At 40.7% G+C, this 20,005-nt stretch overlaps 1 long non-coding RNA gene and 1 pseudogene across 3 annotated transcripts; one reads left to right on the plus strand and one right to left on the minus strand.

Annotated features, from left to right (window-relative positions):
• Positions 1–3,536: 3,536 nt before the first annotated feature.
• LOC146564027 (uncharacterized) lies at positions 3,537–5,089 on the minus strand (annotated as a pseudogene). Its single transcript, XR_014894389.1, has 3 exons — positions 4,920–5,089; positions 4,722–4,780; positions 3,537–4,592 (listed from the first exon to the last, which is right to left on the minus strand). The product of XR_014894389.1 is annotated as an uncharacterized LOC146564027 (transcript).
• Positions 5,090–8,363: 3,274 nt separating this feature from the next.
• Positions 8,364–12,902, plus strand: LOC146564028 (uncharacterized). 2 transcript variants are annotated; one of them, XR_014894391.1, is made up of 4 exons: positions 8,364–8,501; positions 8,735–8,904; positions 8,978–9,050; positions 11,696–12,902. It is a non-coding gene; the product is annotated as an uncharacterized LOC146564028 (long non-coding RNA). The 2 variants fall into 2 exon arrangements; XR_014894390.1 differs by lacking the exon at positions 8,978–9,050.
• The last annotated feature ends 7,103 nt before the right edge of the window (positions 12,903–20,005 follow it).

Below are 20,005 nucleotides of genomic sequence, written 5' to 3' on the forward strand. Positions count from 1 at the left end.
ATTTCTTCCCTACACTATATACATTTTCATTTTTATAATAAGATACCCAGCTTTATTTATCTATGAAGCCATTTGATACAAATCAAATACATGACAAGCAGAGCTTAAACACAAAGTTCTGGATGCCCTCTGACTTCCTATTTCTAAATGTAGACAAAAACTAAAGTTATTTTCCTCTAATCTAAAATTATTAGTAAATGGTGTCTGACCAGATACTAGATAATCTGGATGACATTATCTCAGCCTCAAGCAACACTGTGAGGAATCTTGAAGCCATTTTTCCAACCCACACATTAAACAAATATGTAGGACTGCTTCTATTTTTTCCCCCCCATCAGAGCTATATTACTAAAATTAGAAAGATCCTGTCAGCAAGTAATGCTGAAAAGTTAGCTCATGCATTTTCTACTGCGATTCATTATAGGCCTGCTCTAAAAGGTTCTTTAAAAAGCCTTCTGTTAATCCAAAACACTGTAGCAAATACTGACTGTACTGACACAGACTAGAAAGAAAGACCACCCACATTAACTTTTCTTCATTGGCTCACTATTAAATCTAGAATTGCATTTAAAATGTGTTTTCTCACATTGAAAAGTCAGGCCTCATCATATTTTTTAAAACATAAACAGCACCATATTGTCCCAACAAAGGACTTTGCTCTCAGACTGCAGGCTTGCTTTTTGTTCCTTGAGTTTTTAAACGCAGAATGCGAGACAGAGTCTTCAGCTATCAGCTATACACTACGGCATGATATCATTAGTAATTTTTAAACTCTGCCTCTTGTCCCATCTTTCTTTGCTTTCTTCTCCTTCCCTCACCCCCAACCGGTCACAGCATATGGCCCTCCCTCCCTGAGCCTGGCTCTACTTAAGGCTTCTTGCTGTTAAAGGGGAGTTTTCCCATTTCCACTGTCACAAGTCCTTGCTCCTAGGGGATTGCTGGGATTTTCTATATACATTATAAAGCGCCTTGAGGTGACTGTTGTGAAATGGTGCTGTATAAATAAAAATTAATTGAAATGAAATAGACTTTTTCAGTGGAACAGTTTTCAGTGGCTAAAGAAAATAAATTCTTTCTTTTAATTGAAAGACAGCAAATTCAAAAAGACTGACCTACACTGAATGTAACACAAAGGTTTCTTTATTTTAGTTGTCTGGTGATTCCTCAGATTAATTTCCTAGGCTCAGCTGGTTTTTACAACTTTCTTTAAAGACTGTTCATTTAGCTCATATTCACTGCAGGCTGAGCATAAATTGGAGGCTTCAAGAGGTGATTATGAAAAAAACAAAAAAGGACTGTTAAAACCTAGCGGTTACAATATCAGTAAATATATAATAATAATAATAATAATGTTGAGTAATAATGTTTTAAAAATAAAAATCAAATATATATTTATCTCACTGCTTGATATAATAGAAGCATAAAACAAAGGTTCAATGCAGAGAGGTTGGTTTTGCTCCAACCCAGGGCCCTTTGCTGTGCGTCCTCCCCACATGGCAAAAATGCCCACCGAAATATTTTAAACTATCACTTCAGATCTTGGGTCCTGAAATGAGCGATCTTCACCACAAAGTGATATAATTTAGTTTATTAAAAAAAATAAATAAAAATTGCATTTGGTGGATTGGTGGCTGTGGGATGGTTTATATTAGGGGTGGGCAAATCCAGGCCTCGAGTGCTGGTGTCCTGCAGGTCTCAGATATCACCCTGAACACACCTGAATCAAACGATTAGTTCATTACCAAGCCTTTGGAGAACTTCAAAACATGTTGAGAAGGCCATTTAGCCATTTGAAAAAGCTGTGTTGGATCAAGGACACATCTAAAACCTGCAGGACACCGGCACTCGGGGCTTAGAGTTGCCCACCCCTGGTTTATATAGTGAAGGTTTGTTGCAAAGTTGCAGTATTATCCTCAATTTATGCACGAGCTATTAATTACAGACAGGTGATTTCATACACTGTATACCGTTATCCTGTTGAAAAGTTCTTGAGTTATTTATTTCCATTTTGCAGGCACTGTTTAGGATGCTAAGGGAAAATGCAGTGCCTCAGTGTTTACACATTTTTCAGGCAAGCAGAAATGCTTTCTCTAACAGACATGCTAAAGAGCCCAGCAAGCCTGGTCTAGCCTAGGTCGCAGACAAATCTTGGTACACAATAGTGGTCAAGTCAGTAAGAAGTGGAATGTACAAGTGTGTGAAATTAATAGTGCGAATAATTACACCGTGTATACAAAACAAAATGCGTGAAATATATTTTGATTTAATGGCCCTGCAGTAAGAGCCTATTTAGCTGCGTTTGAGACTATCAATGAGGTGCTGACTTAAGTCTGCCTGAAGCCTCAACTCTTCACAACACAGCAGCAAAATTAAGTTTAAAAACAAAACAAAAACAACAACTGACAATTGTGACAATGATTTACTGGAATATTTAAGAATGAAAAGTAATAGAATGTCACCAACTAAAGCAACTAAAAGTGCCTTAATTTGGCATGTTTAATTAAAACAAGAGCTTGTGTTAATCATTACAAAAGTCAAGTGAAACTGTGTTGCATGAAAGAAGCTCTGATGTCATAAGATTTGGAAAGCTAGATTTCTTTGTTAGCAGCAGTGAGCTCCTGGTGATGGGTCCTTACTGCTCGCCACATGCTTAAACATAGTAAATCCCCCTGCCTCCTCCTTTCCCTCCTCGAAGCGGTAAAAAGGGTCATTAAGCTATTGATCAAGGTTACGAAGGCAAATGATCACAGGATATTGTGGCACTTTTAATGTAGCCATCAGTGACTAAAGAAAAGTTTGTCCTTCCTTTCCCTGTCTTGCAAAATATATTTTGAAAGGGTCTTCACTTGTTCGCTGAATTTAGCCCAACATAAACACATGCGAGGTTGCCAGGTGGGGTTCAAACTCACTGCAGCTACTGAATTCTTTTTTCCACCCTCCTTCCTTCTTTTTTTTTTTTTTCTTCCACCCTCCCGTGATTGATTTCCTTCCTGCTTATCACAAACAGCTAATTGGTTTATTTTTGTTCCGTCATCAGTTTCCCTCTTCACATTCAAGATTAGTGCGCATAACCCACTCTTAGGCTCTTGAGTGATTTATGGGTCAGTGTACCATTTCACACAAACTTTCAGCAATTCCTGACAATGTTCTGCATTGGTGAGAAAAAAAAAAAAGTTTTGTTTTATAAAATGAGTGATACCAATTTGCACGGTCTGAATTATCTAATTGGAAACTCCAGACCAATAGTGCAGCATGCCATCACTGAAATGCCAAGGCTATTTGAAAAAAAATTAGCATAGCCTCTACTAGTACTTGCAAACAACAGATTGTAAACAGATTATGGGATTTGTCAAAGGCTGACCCTCCATTAAGCAGCACCTGTGTACAACAATGTGAGCCAAAGGCTCTCTACCCATTGGAACCAACAGATGGCACTGTGGTAGCATCCAGGCCCCAGTGAGTCATTTATAATGCGGTGGGAGAGTGTTTTAAAAAAAACAAAAACAAAAAAACAACAAAAACCCCAGAGAACCATAACCATTTTACAAATTTTATATTCAGTAGAGGGTGTGTAATATCACTCATTTTGGAGTTACACGTGAAGAAAACAAAAAAAACCCAAAACAAAAACAAAAAAAAAAAACCACACACAATATAGGCGCTTGTACACAGATAAGTGTAGGAGGGACATCCCTCCCCTTTGTCTCCAGTGAAACTAAGATTGTAGACTCACTTCTCACCCCCACCCTGCACAAAAAGCCTCCCTGTTAACTTCAAAAAAAGAAAAAAAAAAGTCAAAGGAACACCATCTGACAAGACAGCAGAGCTATATGCCAGGGCCTTTAATGTCAGACCCTTTCATTTGAATAAGTCTAACGGGATCTGATTTCATGTCTCTCAGACCACCAAGGGGGTTGGGGTACCTTGAACAAACTGTTTAGCATTGAGGCCAGGAAATCTGTATCTCCAACTACCAAACATAGGAGGACCCCAACTAGTCTTTGCTGCTCCATGGACTTTCTTAAAGTGATTTGAACCAAGGACAGGCCCTTTTCTTCTGAGGCCATGTACAGTTCGAGCTCTCTGGTAAGCACCATGACCCCAGTTTTGGGGCAGGGGGAGTGCATGGTGAAAAATGCCCTGTCTATTTGGGACGGACTCATCAACAACAAGGTCATGTTCACCATAGACAACCAAGTGACCTTGAGGATCCCTATTCACAAGGTCAAACTGGCTAGGGGCATCAGCTCGTGTTGGTAGTGCAACACGCATGACCCCTTTAAAACTGGAACCGCGGTTACTGACCGACTGTCCTCTGGGAAAGCCGTGCTCTGGCTTTGTTGTGTATTCATTTTGAACTGGTCCGTAAGTGCCGTGGGTCATTAGAAATCTGTCAGATGTTCCTAGGTTAGCTTGTCTATGCCTCACGTTATGAAAAGTTGGCCAATTTTGTTGAGGGGTGGCCATGTTTGGTACAGTCTCAAACCATTCATGATTGTAGGGGTGAGGGGGGATTCCATGGTAAGCTGGTCCAGAGAGTTCAGGCGCTCCATGTACTCCAGGATAATCCAAACCCAAAGCAGCTGCACGGGCTACAGCACAGACAAACAAAGACAAAACAAACCTGTTTGCCGGTTCATTGTTGTGAAGTGTCAAATATACCCACTAATTGGTAATTATATTTTTTAAAGTAGCAGCATCCATTGAAGTGCACTACATACCTCTTGCTGTTTTAGCACAATATGCACCACCAGCTGACACAGAGTGGAGCACAACAGTGCTAGAAAAACAAAAAAACAAAAAAACAAAAAAAAAAACGCACAGACACACACACACAAAAAAAATCAGTAAGCCAAATAGCACAGCACTGAGAAGCTGTAATTGTTTTTTAACCACAGAAAACCTTAAGCTTTAAATACCTGAGAAAACCCACGAGAAGAAAACTCATTCCTGCAGTTATTTCAGCATAAACTTCATGACAGCACAATTACTGGAACACTTGCCACTTGACTTCTTTTGTAGCCACTCGGACTGCCTAAAGCCTCACCCTGGCTTGATTTGCTAATTACAGACAGCTGGTTGTCATAGAGACCAAAACTCAGCCACTGAATCTAGTCAGCCACTGGCAAATTGCTTCATTATAGAAAATTAGTTAAAATGCTTGCTTGCAGCAGAACTCTACAAAACAAGACATTTGGATTTTTTTACATTTAAGGAAAGAGAAACACACATTTAAAAAAAGGAGTGCGGGTCAAACTGACGCCACAGCTGGTACAATTCTATTCACACACACAGCAGAAGAAGTTTGGATTGAAATAAAATTCGTTGTTGTGTAAGTTTGACTGTTTTTGCAAGCCCAATATGCTAATTATAGCATAACCTCGGAACTTAATATTATCTGAACAGTAGCTAATTAAAACTTCTAATTCACTGGACCTAAAAGAATGATAATTAAATACAATGTCTGCAAGATCACTGTACCACCACTGATTAAGAATGATCTCATTAAACTTGACCTCGTTCATTAAAAGGTTCAGAAAACATCGACGGCACAAAGACGTTTACATACAACAGTAACAGTTCTTAATCTATTAATCGTGCTTTAAAATAAGCACAATTAACAGTTTTATTTTAGAGAAGAAAGAGCAGAGGGTGGATTCTCGCTGCTTGATATTTCTGAGGTGGCAATGAAGCAGCTGAGAGCGGTGGAAGCATTTAATAATTCACCCAAATTATTTCTGTCAGGACTGACAAGCTAAACAGGGCCTTGATTTAATTCTGTAATTGCACGTTCACCTTTACCCTGAACCCATACTTTGGTAATTAATAGGACCGAGCTTTATTTGAAGTGTGGCATGGCAAGTAATGGAATTCAAATTGCAGGTGATGTGAAACCAAAGATGTGAATGCCCGCTTGGCCAAGGAGCTCGTGTTATTTCCTCCACCACGGTGTCACCCGGAGGAGAACAGTGCCAAAAAGTGGCACAAACCTTCAATCAACCTCCAGACCTAATCCTCTGCTCCTGCATTTGGAACGCCATCTATCTAGTGTTAAGTATGGGCTAGAGTGGTCTTGAACTTTGCTGTCTGACTTTTGGATTTCTGTAGCGCTCACAGACCACATACACACTGTGGTGTTAGTGTCTTACCCATCAGCAAAGTGACTGCATTGGCATTGTGTTGGCTGACATTTTTGGGGACTTTAAATACTTATATGTAGAGAAAAAGGTTGGCTTGCCTGACTCACACCCTCCGCAGGCAGGTGACAGTATTCAAGGCTAGCAAAAGAAGTTCAGTGCTCTACCTCTCAGCCTTAGGGTGATGGTGAGCCCTCTTGCTCGGCTCCCATTGCCTCCATTGGGCCTAATTTGTAAGAATGTGGAAGTCTGCAGTGCACCTCAATAACACAATGCGTCAGTAATGGTAGTGTCAACCAAATGGTGGCAATTAGACTCATGATGAAGCCACTCACTTTATTTATTTATTTTTTCATTTATATTTTGGGGGGGGGTAATTTTCTAAACTCATGTAAATATGTATCAGAATCAATTAGGCCTAATAATATACAGTCCTTAGAGGATTCACATCAAAGCACATAAGCACACAATCCAATTAAGAGTGTTTACTGTTTAGATTGAAATGCTCACTGTTCCGCTCTTGAACCCAATCCGCATATCAGCAAACAGTATTTGCCAGGGTGTATATTCCAGTGGTCGTAAGTAGGCGTATACGTGTGTGTGTGTGTGTTGGCATGTTCGCATGTACGAGTTGAGAGAGAGATAAATAGTGAGGATATATGCAGCCATGTAATCTTTAATATGGTTTTGAGTATTTGTTTGTTTATATCTCAAAGAATTCAACCTCGAATCTGAAGTTGGAGACCACATGAGAACCGGTAGTCGGGAATTACATTTCATTATAATGTGTTAGCGTTACACTGAAAATTCTTGCAGATAAAAACAGCTGAAGGCAGTGTACATGCATTAATATCAAAGCATTTTTTGTTATTTCTAACAAAAAAGGTATAAATCCCTTTTAAATGGACATTTACATATGTATGTTGCAGGTGGGTAGCGAGCGGAGTAAGGAAGAAGCGGCATGCTATTTAAGCTTGAGGGTGTAAGATGGCATACAAAAACACAGATGTACAGATATTGTCTGAGAGAAATTATATAAGTTTGAATGTCATAAAGGCTCGAGGTGAGAACTGCAGCCTAAAATAGTGTGATCGAGGCAGCTACTTCTTTTGTTACAGAAACTTCATGTTCCAGATGGATGCACTCGATCAACCTTTATGTAAATTTACATGAGCCTTTGTTAGAAACGTAAACTGGTATTTATTAACATAGTAACTGTTTTAATGAATTCCTGGCTTCTCCTCCTTCTCGTACTCTTTTCTTACTGCCTCCTCATTCGTTTTCTCACTACTGTGGACAACTGTCGATACTGAACTCTTTGAGCTCTAGGGTTCAGGCTGCCTCTGAAACACGAATAGCAATCAGCAGAGGGAGCGAGGGAAAGAAGAGGAGGGACACACACACGCATGCACACACAGAGACCGACAGTTTCCTCAAAAAAGTAATGGTCAAAATATACACTGCTGAGAGAGGCAACCACAGAAATGGCAGAGTATACAAGAGGAAAAAAGCCATTAGTTTCTACGTTACTAAAGTAGCAAGCCCTCCAATCCATCTCCTGTTCATACAACATTCATTATAGAGACTTGCCTTCACCACGCATGCTGAGCCTGCGATTTGATTAATTTTGGCTTTTTCGGGGCCTGGCTTTTTTTCATCTTTTAACTAACTGAACATCGACTGTTGCATGCAATCTGTGCCTCTCTTCAGGCTTTCTAAAATGAGAAAAATGCAACGAGAAGATGCTGTAAGGCCTAAAGTAAAAATACTAATGACACCACTACCATGGCGCCTTTAAATTATACACCAATTACAAAATTGGGAGCACTCAGCAAATATTGCTTGTGATTTTCCAAACAAACTTGCGGCTGATTTCAGCATGCATATGGTGGTCTGTATTGGGGATAGTCACCTGTCAGTCTTTATTTCACTGCTGTGGATTCTACTTTGCATAGTCTTGTCCTAAACTATTGTAGCCCTGGCTATATAAGTAGCTCATTATTTAAATTTGTTCATTAATATTGATAGTTAATTGCAAATGTTTAATGTGTTCAAGAATGTATACAAATGCCTGCAAAGTATGTGATGTGTGTCAGTTAAATGCACAACCTTCTTATTTGTATTTTGAGGTTTATGTCATTATTTTTGATATGGTATTGATATGTACTACAGCTCCAGTGAACCCTGAAGTAGTCTCAGGTAGAGGGGTGGGAGTAAGTGGGGAGCCGTGTGCACTCTGCAGGAAGCGAGAGAGACGAGAGCTGAACAGTGTCGAGTGAACACAGTTCATAGAAGGGCGACCGACGTATTTTCGGGTTGACGGATAGTTAACTGGAGTCGAGAACTGTTGTACCCTACTGTGAGGTAAATGTGAATTTTGTCTGACACTTGAACCCAATGTTATTGTGTAAAACGGGCTAACTGCTAACCGCGACTAGCCGCTAACACCGCCGCTAGCACAACTGCTAACATAGCCGCTAGCGTAGCCTAGCATATTCGCTAAGCTCTTGTTCTGCTCTGTTTTTATTTATTAAGCTAATGCTAAGATTGAATGTTATAGCATGTGAACTGGCATTTAGCAGGGTTGTGTGATTCAGTAGGAGGAGACGGACGTCTTGCTGGCGTGTCAGAGAGGTCCCTTCTGCTGGTGTGCTGAAGTTATGTGTTCACATGGGAGCACGTGGAAACGACGACTGAGTGCTGCTGCCGCGGCCTGCTGGTAGCCGTGACCCAGTTTCCCCGCTATCCCCTTGAACTGCCTGGAGGTGTGAGTACTGTTGTTTGCACGTGCTTTTTATTTTTACTGCTTGGCAACAAGTGAAGCGACCATATTGTTTTAGGTCCCAACGCACCAGAGCCACGACTCAGGCCTGCAACGAGGGGTTTGCTAGCAGAAAGACTGTAGCACTTGAGGTGTGTGTGTGTTTGGTGAGAGTGCGTGTGGGCCCACAATATTATTTGATTATTTTGTTTCTGTTGAGGTAGATACCTTACCATTGTTTAACAAACTTTATTGATTTTACATATTTTCTTTGTGTTGTTAATTCAGCAGTCACTAAAGTGGAGTTAACTTTATAATTGACCTGCTTGTGTGTGATTTATTTCCATATAGTGTAGTTTTATTGCATATTTAATACCATAAGCATTAAAAAGGGAGTATCAATAGGAAAGTAACAACAGGAACCCAGGGCCCCTCTCAATAGAACGTGGGACGGGTGTTACACTATCCCACTATGATGGCCGCAGCAGGGCTCTAGAGTGCGACCAATTTTCAGTGGTGCGACTAAAAATAAATATTTGGTCGCACAGGTGCGACCAACTGTTCCGGTAACAAAAAAAAAATCTCTGTAACTCTCCGTGTGGTCAACAACAGACACACATTATGCCCCTATCGTGGACTAAACCAATCAGAGATAGTCAGGGGCGGGACCTCTCTGATTGGCCGTGGTCCAGTTGAAAGTGCAGGTGGAAGAGAGAGGTGAGTAGCTTGAATAAAGCGATATCAATTCATTAACGGATTCCACACAAAGACCTAAACACGGAGCGGACCCAACACATCAGAATCAGCTTCGTCTTTCTCGGCTTTCTCACCCGACGGCCTGAACACGGACACGCTGTCGGAGCTTAGCGATTCTTCGGGTCCGCGCTGTGTTTACGTCTTTTTGCGCTGATTCTGAGCTGCAGGTTTTGCCTCTCTCCAACCAAAATTCACCGAGCCTGCAGCAAAAGAAGCAGCAAACTGCGCTTCACATTTGATCAATGTCGTCATGAATTCCCTCTGACTTTTGCTGTTTTGCTTCCACCACGATAAAAATCACACTTCCTGCACAGCTCTCTCTCTCTCTGTACTTCAGGAACAGTTTCCCGTCTCAAATCTGTTTCCTGCATTATTCATTCGCTTATTACCCACCAGTCTAGCGTTGTTTACAGCGCTTTTTCTTTTTTCACTTAAATGACCTCGGACAAGAAAGCCTAATTTCTGCTGTTCAATACTGAAGAAATTTAAATTTCTTAAAATTATGCAAAATTGCAGAATATTTTTAAGGTTATCTGCTATAAAAAGCCAGACCAGGAAAATCTCCTTCATGTTTTCCTGTGTTTTATTCTCAGTTACTTTCACACAAAGGCATCTGCTGTGATTTTCACAATTCTGATGAAGTCTCATGTGTATCAGTACTGATAAATGATCAGAATTATAATATTTCTGACTGTCTGAGGCTAAATTGAATCAAATCAGGACTTTGAGAACCGGAATTGAATGGATTATAGAAATCAGTGATGATACTCAGCCCTAGTGAGCAGCCTAGGCCTGAGAGAAGTGGATGTACTGTAGCTGTGGGTAATAAGAAAAGATGAAAAGAACTATTGATAACTTTTTTGTTAAGTTAAGGCCTGATCTGTCTGAAATTCATAGCCAGTGCTCTGACACGGTGCCATCAATATTTGAATGCTGAAAAAGCACATTATATGCTGCAGTAAATGCACTGCCCAAGTGTCCCCTCTCCCCACGGCATTTCAGCAGCAGACAGCAGCAAACAGGTCGTCAGAGGAGGCCAAGATGATGATTAAGTTTTTAACATTTTCTACAATATTGACAAAGCACTTTAAGCACAAGTTTGTTAGTTAATAATTTAGAAATTAATATTGTCTGTATGGACTTCCCCCTCCCAAAGAAAGTGCACATGTAAAACTGCGGTGTTAAGCGATGCGGTTGAAAAATTTGAGTGCGCCTAACTTTTGTGCCGGTACGCCTAACTTTTTAAAGTTAGGCGTACCGGTGCGCCCATGTCAAAAAGTTAGTCTAGAGCCCTGCCGCAGTGTCAGGCAATAATTAGTTACAGTATTCCTGGTTCTAAACAGGCCAACCAACGCTTGGTTTTCAGGTTAAAGAGAGTAAAACAGTAAGGATGGATCCACGGTTCTCACTCTCCAAACAAGCTAAACACATCCAAGATGCAACATCAACATTCTACTGTTCATGAACAGGACACGAACATAATTAATAACTCATTATTCGTGATGACTGCAATGCAGAAATACTTTTAATTCAGAGAAATTGCTGAGATTTTACATTGAATAATTAATGCTTCTGTTGCACAAAATCATATATGAATGCTTAATGATCAATGCAGTCTTGCAATACCATGCGTTCCCGGTTTATAGTACATTTATTGGACCTTTAACTAAGCTCACTTGGTATGCTAGTTTACACATATAAATATACATGTCTCGAGCCCTGAATAACTAACGCAGCCTATAAACTGTAGGGGAATCCAGGTCTATATAATGAAATTATTAAAACTGTTCTGTTTTCTTATTCTCGCTGTAACCACCATAAGCCATTTTGTCCATGTGTTTGTGGGAGATGACAGATGGTGACAAGTATTTCTCTTGCTGAAAAATACCCACCAGTGATGAAGCACATACAAATGTACATAGAGTTGGTCATAATGCTGTCACCGAATGCATCGGCAGCCAACTGAGGGTGCCAGAGATATACACTTACTTACTTACTTTCTGTGAAAATCTGGGGTTGAATATGTTGTTTTGTTCTGCAGAAGCAGCTATGAACTCCTGAGAGGCAGCCAGCAGGAAAGAAGTTACTTGACTTGGTTCAGCTTCAAGCACTTCATAATTGTGACAGCATGTGAATCAGCTGAATGACTGCGGGTGTAAAGCCTGCTGTTAGCGCCAGCGCTGCACACTGCACAACTGGATGTGTCCTACAGTCATAGATATTCTGCTGGTGCGGTTGGTGGTAAAGGCTTTTACAGTGGAGTTGCACTAAGTAGAACTGTGATGGTTGGAGAAGGAGACGGGGAAGGGAAAAATAAGCCCAGAAAGGAAGGGGGACAACTGAAAAAGACAAAGAGCTCTTGGGCTGTGATAGCTGATATACACGATTGCTTCCATGCCATGATCATGTTTGAATTATTGAAAACCAGATAACCTGTTTCTATGACAAAGAAAGGCTCCAGAAAGTTTGGGGGTGGGGGGCTCTGCCTTGATAAAAGTGGAGTAATCATAAGTCAAGGTCATGCCCTCCCTGTACTGTTTCCTTTTTGGCTTGCAGACAAGGAGTGCGCCTTTAATGAATGAGTGGATAGTCATCTGGACAGTAATTGGCCTATGCCTCATTATTGAGAGGTGGGCAGCTGCTGTAGAGGACAGCACATTGACTGCATTGATTACACCAAGACATAAACATCACAAATAAATCTTATAACACTCACTTTCTGCTATTCATTCATACCCTCTGTCTTCTTATGATGGCACCTCACCTTCTCTGAAACTGCAGGGAAAAATATTATTAATAACAAGCTTCACTGATTCACTTATTATACAAAATTAAATGTTTTCAGCAGAGCTTCTCTCTGTATGAATCAGGATCTGATTTAACATGTCTTTGGAGGACTTGCCTAACGCTGTTGCCATTGTTGCAAAATATTCAAATTCTCCACTTCCAGTCGCAGTGTCAGTGCCTGTTTTTCACAGAGCTGCTGTGTGGCAGGAAAAGACGCTGCGATGATGGCGGGTGGAGAAGGGTGGAGGGATTGTTCAGTCGTACTCCATATGTTGTGTCATTTGGGGGCTTGCTGGTGTCTGTGTATGCTTGGCAAGTCTTGGCTCCTTTTCTCTGTTCATGGTGTCTGTGCACCCGTCTCTGTCATCACCCACCTGCCCCTCTGCCTCTGGACCTGGCACAGCACAATGTCTCACCTCCTCGACAACATGAGCATAAAATGAAAAGTAAACTCAATTGAACTTGCCCACAAAATTATAAATGCAGTACATCCACAATGCATATCAGCAGGATCACACTCAATTTGTTAGTATTTTAGTTACAACACCTCTGTGTCTGTGTACTAGTATTGCACATGCATTTCTAGAGGGCTGTGTTGTCTCACATTCAAATCAGCAAGTTTAGCAAATACAGGGAATGACCATTGCAGCATTTACAGTGTTTGTCATGCCAGCTGTGGCATTTTTCAAACATTTACAATTTGTGAAACCACTGACTGCATATCAATGAAAATTACAAATGACTTAAAGACAACATGACACGAAATAAAAAAACAAACAAAACATAAATGCGAAACAATTGCAAAAAATTGCAATTGTAAAAAACTTAAGTAGCAAACCAAACTTGTTAATCTATTTATTATAATGTATAAATTCATAAAAAGAACATTTGAAATGCTTACCATTTGTTCCACAAGAGTTTTATATAAACAAAGACATTTTCTCTATGCTATGAAAGGATTCCATACTCAACTTTTGACCATTTCAAGTGCAACATCTGCACTCACTCTGAATATATACATTCAAAACAGCAAGTGCAAGTATGTAAGTCCATAATTAGTAGGGGTGCAACGATACACAAAATTCACGGTTCGGTTCGGTTCGATACTTTGGTGTCACGGTTCGATATTTTTTCGACACAAAAAAAATGTTCATGCCTTTTTAATTTGTCATTTATTAAAATTATAAATATATATTTTAACTCAAAAGTACAGTTTTTAAATTTAACCCTAACCCTTGTGCGTGTTTTTTTTTTTTTTTTTTTTTTTTTTTTTTTTATTTTGACAGCGAATGCGCACCTGCGGACCACTTATGTGCAGCCCTGGTTATTTAGCTCGTCATATTGCAGCCACAGAAATTCTTTTGTCCATGAAACCATAAAGCTGCACTTTCTTTTTGCCTTATAGTCTGATTTGTCATAACTTCTCCGTTTTGTGGTAAGCTTTTCTTTGGCTGTCACTTCTTCACCCTGACCTGTCTTATTTGGCTCAGCAGAACTGAAATGCTTTTACACACGGACTCACATAAGCTCAGCGATTCTCTGCGCGATCAACCTCTCACATGTTTAAGCTGCGGGAGATTTCACTTGTCATGTTTGCATAGTAAGCTAACGATTAATAAGACGATGTCAGAGGAATTGGTGCACAAATTATCATCACTCACAGATCAGTGCTGTCGCTCTCTATACACAGTTCGTGCGATTGCAAAGTGAAAGCAAAAAAACAAGCGCAAATTCAAACGCGATTTCAATATGTCACATATTGACAGTGGCTCACCGATGCCAATGACATAATTACCCAGCTACATTTCTGAAAGAATGCAAAAGCATTGACATATATTTTTCCTTCCTACAATAGCCCGACGGGCAGGGCAGAGATAGATTTTGGTAGCCCGACTGAAAAAAATCGCTAGCTCCAGGACGTCGGGCTAGCGATATTGCAAGCCCTGTATCTGATTGAGGAATCACTCATCTTTGGAAAAGAGAGTTTATTACAGAGAAATGTCTCTTTCCAAAATAAAAGCTATACTATCCGCTTCTTCTGGGCTATATTCTCAGCAGCATAAGGAGAATCATGTGCTAACAGCTGTCTAAATGACTTGGCTAAAGTTAGTAGCATGCTTGTTGTTTTGGTCTTTGCACTAGGATGATGTCTGCGTAAATGTGCAGTCATATTCGTTGTGTTCCCACTAGTGCTTTCAGGTTAATCTCGTTGAAATGACCTTAACGCCACAACACGGCAAATCTCCGTTAACGAGCTACCGCCGATCGCCCCGTGTGTGGGGCTAGACGGCCAACACGTTAACGAGCTAACTGCGCTAACACACTAGTTCCCACCCATGTAATTGAGCATTGCATGGCACATCCAACATACTGTTTTACTTTAGTCCATGACTCGCTTACCTTCAGGGTCATACGTCACATGAAAACCAAAATAATTCCAAACGCCAGATCTGAATGAGGGTGGGGGAGGTCCATGTGTCTTGCTAGCTTGCCCTGCGCTCTTCCCTCTGACTATGCTGTCTGTGTTGAGTGCTCAGTGGATCTGCGCTCGACAGTGCAGCCTAGGCGGAGTAGTCGAACGCAGATTCACTGAGCGCTCAACACAGACAGCATCGTCGGAAGGAAAGTTGATAAAATAAATTACAAATGTTGTATTGTTCGATACATATGCGTACCGAACCGAAAGCACTGTATCGAACGGTTCAATATCGATACGAATATCGTTGCACCCCTAATAATTAGATACACTAATTATGCACTTAAGTAACATGATGTTACCCACTGGTTAGCGAGGTCCCATCCCCTTACATCAGGGGTGGGCAACTCCAGGCCTCGAGGGCCGGTGTCCCTGCAGGTTTTAGATGTGTCCTTGAACCAACACAGCTGATTTAAATGGCTAAATTACCTCCCTAACATGTCCTGAAGTTCTCCAGAGGCCTGGTAAAGAACTAATCATGTGATTCAGGTGTGTTGACCCAAGGTGAGATCTAAAACCTGCAGGACACTGGCCCTCGAGCCCTGGAATTGCCCACCTCTGACTTACATGGTAGACCTGCAGTTTTATAAGGAGCACTTCTTAGATTCAAACTGATGCTCCTCCACATAGACTGCTATACTGTTGTGTGTTGTTTATATAATTTTGATTTGTAGTGTTTACTGAGGTCTTCGATGAAGAGAGCCGATAGACATTTTCAATAGACGTCTACTGACTAGTTTAACTTTTTAGACTTGAAAGCTGTGTCCATCTTTAACATACAGTCTATTACTCTAGTATGTTTATCGATTTTCTGATGCTTGCTTCTTCTTTAACAACCCCCGCCCCCCTCCCAACCACCAGACACCACCTAAAATTATTTACCAGTTCAGTTATAGTTCAGACATCTTCATTCATTTTTTTTAACATATAAAATAGAAATAACATTTTCCTTGTAATGCCTAGAAAGTGTACTATGTGACTAGTCTAATTTTATTGCAGCAGTGTGCTCACCATGCCCTATGGTGCATTAAGCAGATCTGTCTACCATCTGGAAGCCAACCCGCTAAACTTTTCATAGGAAGTTCCGTCCTCCACGCTGTAGGCTCCTGCACAGCAGTCAACAGCCATTTGGTTGTGCTGAATAACACAGATTTTGAGATTTTAATTGGCCAGCATCCTTGTGGTGAAGGGAGACAGTACTGCAAATACAGCGGAAATCGACTCCAAGAACAAGCACAGCTTCATGGGGGCAATGCCTTATCTGCTGTCAGGAAATGTCAGTGCTGCTGTAAGACCTTTACTAAAAGACACTAATGGACTCATGTTTTTAAAAACTTAACACAAAAATAGATGAAATCATCATCTGTTTCTTTCTTTCTGCTTCAGACTGACAGGTAAACCAAGACGTTGCAACAATCTTATATGTTGTGTAATTGTATGGACATTATAAATCAATAGTCTGTCAGTGTAGGTTCTCAGTCATCCAGGTCATGATATATAAATGGCTTATACATTTGACTTTTGCTGCCTTTGATTTCCAGCATAGCAGAGTTCAGCTTCACCCCCACCTTGGTATAATGTCTACTGGCATAAGAATGAGGAGCTCCCCTCCAGGCATGGCAGCACGTGCAAGGTCAACCACAATGTGTGTGTAACATGATCTGTTCATGGAGTCTGCCACTGAAGTCAACCAAACAAAGGAATATCTAATTCCCTCATGCTATAAAGATGCAAAGGCCTTATAAATCAAAAATGTTGGATGTTCTGGATTATGTTGAACGACAACAGCCAGTCATATTAAGTTAAATAAGAGGGGCTGGTCAAGTGAATGCACATTTTGATATTGGTCATGCTTATTCTCATATTGTATTTTAGTGAGGCCTTTAATTGACACATTTTTCATTTCAAAGTTGAAGTTACACCTTTGTCTGCCAAGCACATTTCATGCATAGTGTCACAGTTTGACACAAGCCAGATTATTTTGGATTTAATGTTGGTTTTGGATATTTGTCATTTGCTGTGTCCTTAATTATCTTCCATCGTGTTGCTTTCCTTTAGATCTTTTAATGGCATTATATCCATCCATTCATCCATCCATCCATTTTCTTCTGTTTATTTAGGGCTGGGTTGCGGGGGCAGCAGCCCAAGCAGAGAAGCCCAGATCTCCCTCTCCTTAGCCACGTCCTCTAGCTTATCTGGGGAACACCAAGGTGTTCCCAGGCTAGCCATAATTTTATTATAATGCTGTTGCTTATCCTGCTCTAATAATGAGACAAAAGGCCAATCCCCAGTTAGGTGGCAGAACACTGGGAACCAATCAGCAGACAAGATTGCACAGGTGGGACCAGATAATTAAAGCCTGCACAAGAAAAAAAACAGGTAAGGAAGCATGAGGTAGACACCAGAGCTGGAGTTATGCTGTTACCCGCTATTGCTGCCTTGCTGCGTTGAAAACCTTCTCATCAAAAACGTGCTAGTTGCTATGTATAACAATAAAAAATTAACTAATCTAAAATGAAAAATGTCTAAAATGAATAAATAAAAATAATAATAAAACAATAAATAATAATACAAACATTACCTTATTTCAAGTTCACCAATCAAACTATTGGCAAAAATACTAAAACATACTGAAATATGATACTCTAAATACTGACTCCTAATGCAAAACAATGGGTATTACAAATAATATGAGGCTGTTGTTGTGGTAAATGACAAATAAGAAAGTCAGAAACTTGCCCAGTTGCCCTGCACTAGCTTGCATTTGTAGAAATAAATGAAAGAAAGAGGGAAAAAAAGCATCAGACAAAGACAGGAGACTTTGATTGCTAAGTGAACATTGTATGATGCTGTAGAGTGGAGCCTAATCACAGCTGCCACTTTAGCAGCCACTGTATGATAAAAGCATTTCAAATTACCCCCGAATACAAAAAAAAAAAATCAATCACCTTTCATCATTCAGCAGTACTGCAAACTGTACAACTCTATTCTGTTCAGCAAAAAAAGTAATAGGTAGTTATAACTAACTGAGAATGAAAAGTTATCCCTCCCTGCAGCCCATCAAAAGTTTCTCCAGGTGGATTTTAATGACTCAATGTTTTTCAAGCTCTACTTTTTCCTATATTGCTTCAAATGTTGCCTTTTCAACAAAAGAATTGATTTATTTGAAATTGATCTATTTTTTTATTTTTACATTTTTATTTTATTTTGCATTACTGTCACAAATCACCAACACACTCTCCATCCACACCAGCCTGCCTGTCTTCATCACCTCTTTTGTGCATTGTTCATTGATTGACCCCAGGTTCTTAAAATCCTACCTTCATTATCTCCACACCATTACACCTGTCTCCTCATTCAGACACACATTCTGTCTTGCTTCTACTAGCTTTCATTCCTCTTTTCTCCAGCTCATACCTCCATGCTTCCAGGCTCTCATCCACCTGCTGCCAAATCTCACTACAGATCACAATGTCGTCTGCAAACATCATCACACATAGAAACTCCTGCCTGGTCTCATCTTTCAACCTATCCATCACAGATTGCAAATAGGAAAGGGCTCAGAGATGATCCTTGATGTAATTCAACCCCCACTTTGAACCCATCTGTCACTCCTGCTGCATACATCATGTCCTGCACCACTCTCACATACTTCTCTGCCACACTTGACTTTCTCAAGCAGTACCACAGTGCCAGTCCTGGCAAACCAACATATGCTTTCTTTAGAGCGTTAGTGCAGCTGTAATTCTCCATCAGCACTCTCAAAGTAAGCATTGCATCTGTATTGATCTTTTTCAGCATGAAAAATACTGCTGCTCACCAATAGTCACCTGTCTTTGTAACCTAGCTTCAACTACTCTTTCTTACATCTTGATGGTATGGCTTGTCAGCATGAACCCTCTCTAGTTGCTACAGCTTTGCAGATAGCAATTGTTCTTGAAAATCAGTAATAGAACACTTCCCCATTCCTCAAGTAGCCTGTCACATAAATGTCTGTTGCCCTCTCTCCTAGACAGATAAGATACCTTTATTAGTCCCACAAGGGGAAATTTCATGTTAAGGCTGCTGACCTATTGCATGCAATGGCGGCGCCATCTTACCCTCCAGCCATACATACATTACACAAAAACATCACATGGGGAAGACAGGTCAGAGAGGTATAACAATGGAAAATGCACCACATGAGGAAAGATAAGGAGAAAAAAAAAATAACTCCCCCCAGACTGAGCTCCATCAGGGAGAACAGAAAAAAAAACTAAGAGTTGAAGGCGTTTGGAGGGGGGATGAGTGTACATCTGCACACTCATCTGCATGTGTGTATATATATGTCTGTGTGTATATGTCCAGAGTTCAGCTGAGACAGTGTCCTTCGCCCTGCCAGGCTAAGTAAACAGTCTTCCAGCCAACCCAGGTGGCCTTGCATAGAACGGGAGGAACAGTCTAAAAACGTATCAGGGTGTTTTTGTTCAGCTCCAGCCTTGAGACGACAGCTGGTGCCGAAGGGATAGCCGCATTATGATGGTGGTTTTTTCTTTAGTGGGAACAACTAATGAGAATATCAAAGCTGTTCTAACAGTCCACACTGGTCTCTCAATCTCCCATTGGAGAGCCGTGAGCTTCTCCATGATGTTATCAAACTTACGCTCCGTGATGTTGTCATTCTTGTGCTCAAAGAGACGATTCTGAGAACTCACGGCCGCAGTGAGCTTCTCCAAGATGTGATCCAATTTGCGCTCAGAGGTGTTATTCCGAGCGAGCCCCTCCAGATGTAATCCAGTTTGCACTCAGAGGTCTTATTCTGAGTATTCACGGCAGCCGTAAGCTTCTCCAAGATCTTAACCATGCTGCCCTCAATGAGCCCATTTTGAGAAACTCACGCCTCGTCCCATCGTTTCAATCCCAGCGGGCAGCCTTCTGGGGGTTTGAACAGCCGGTTCTGCTTTCTTAATTCTGCGATAAGTCAGGGCCAAGCCAGCTCCGATCAGCAAGAACACTGTTACCATGGTTCTGAATAGGTAGATATCTTCAGCACTCAGGCTCACCCAAGCCCAGACTTCTCGTTGAGAAAAGGGTGTCAATTGCATTCAG

The sequence above is a fragment of the Mchenga conophoros genome, linkage group LG11, assembly GCF_057382185.1.
Source record: "Mchenga conophoros isolate Kocher_MC1m ecotype Shallow Benthic linkage group LG11, M_conophoros_male_GT1.1, whole genome shotgun sequence".
Lineage (NCBI taxonomy): Eukaryota > Metazoa > Chordata > Actinopteri > Cichliformes > Cichlidae > Mchenga > Mchenga conophoros.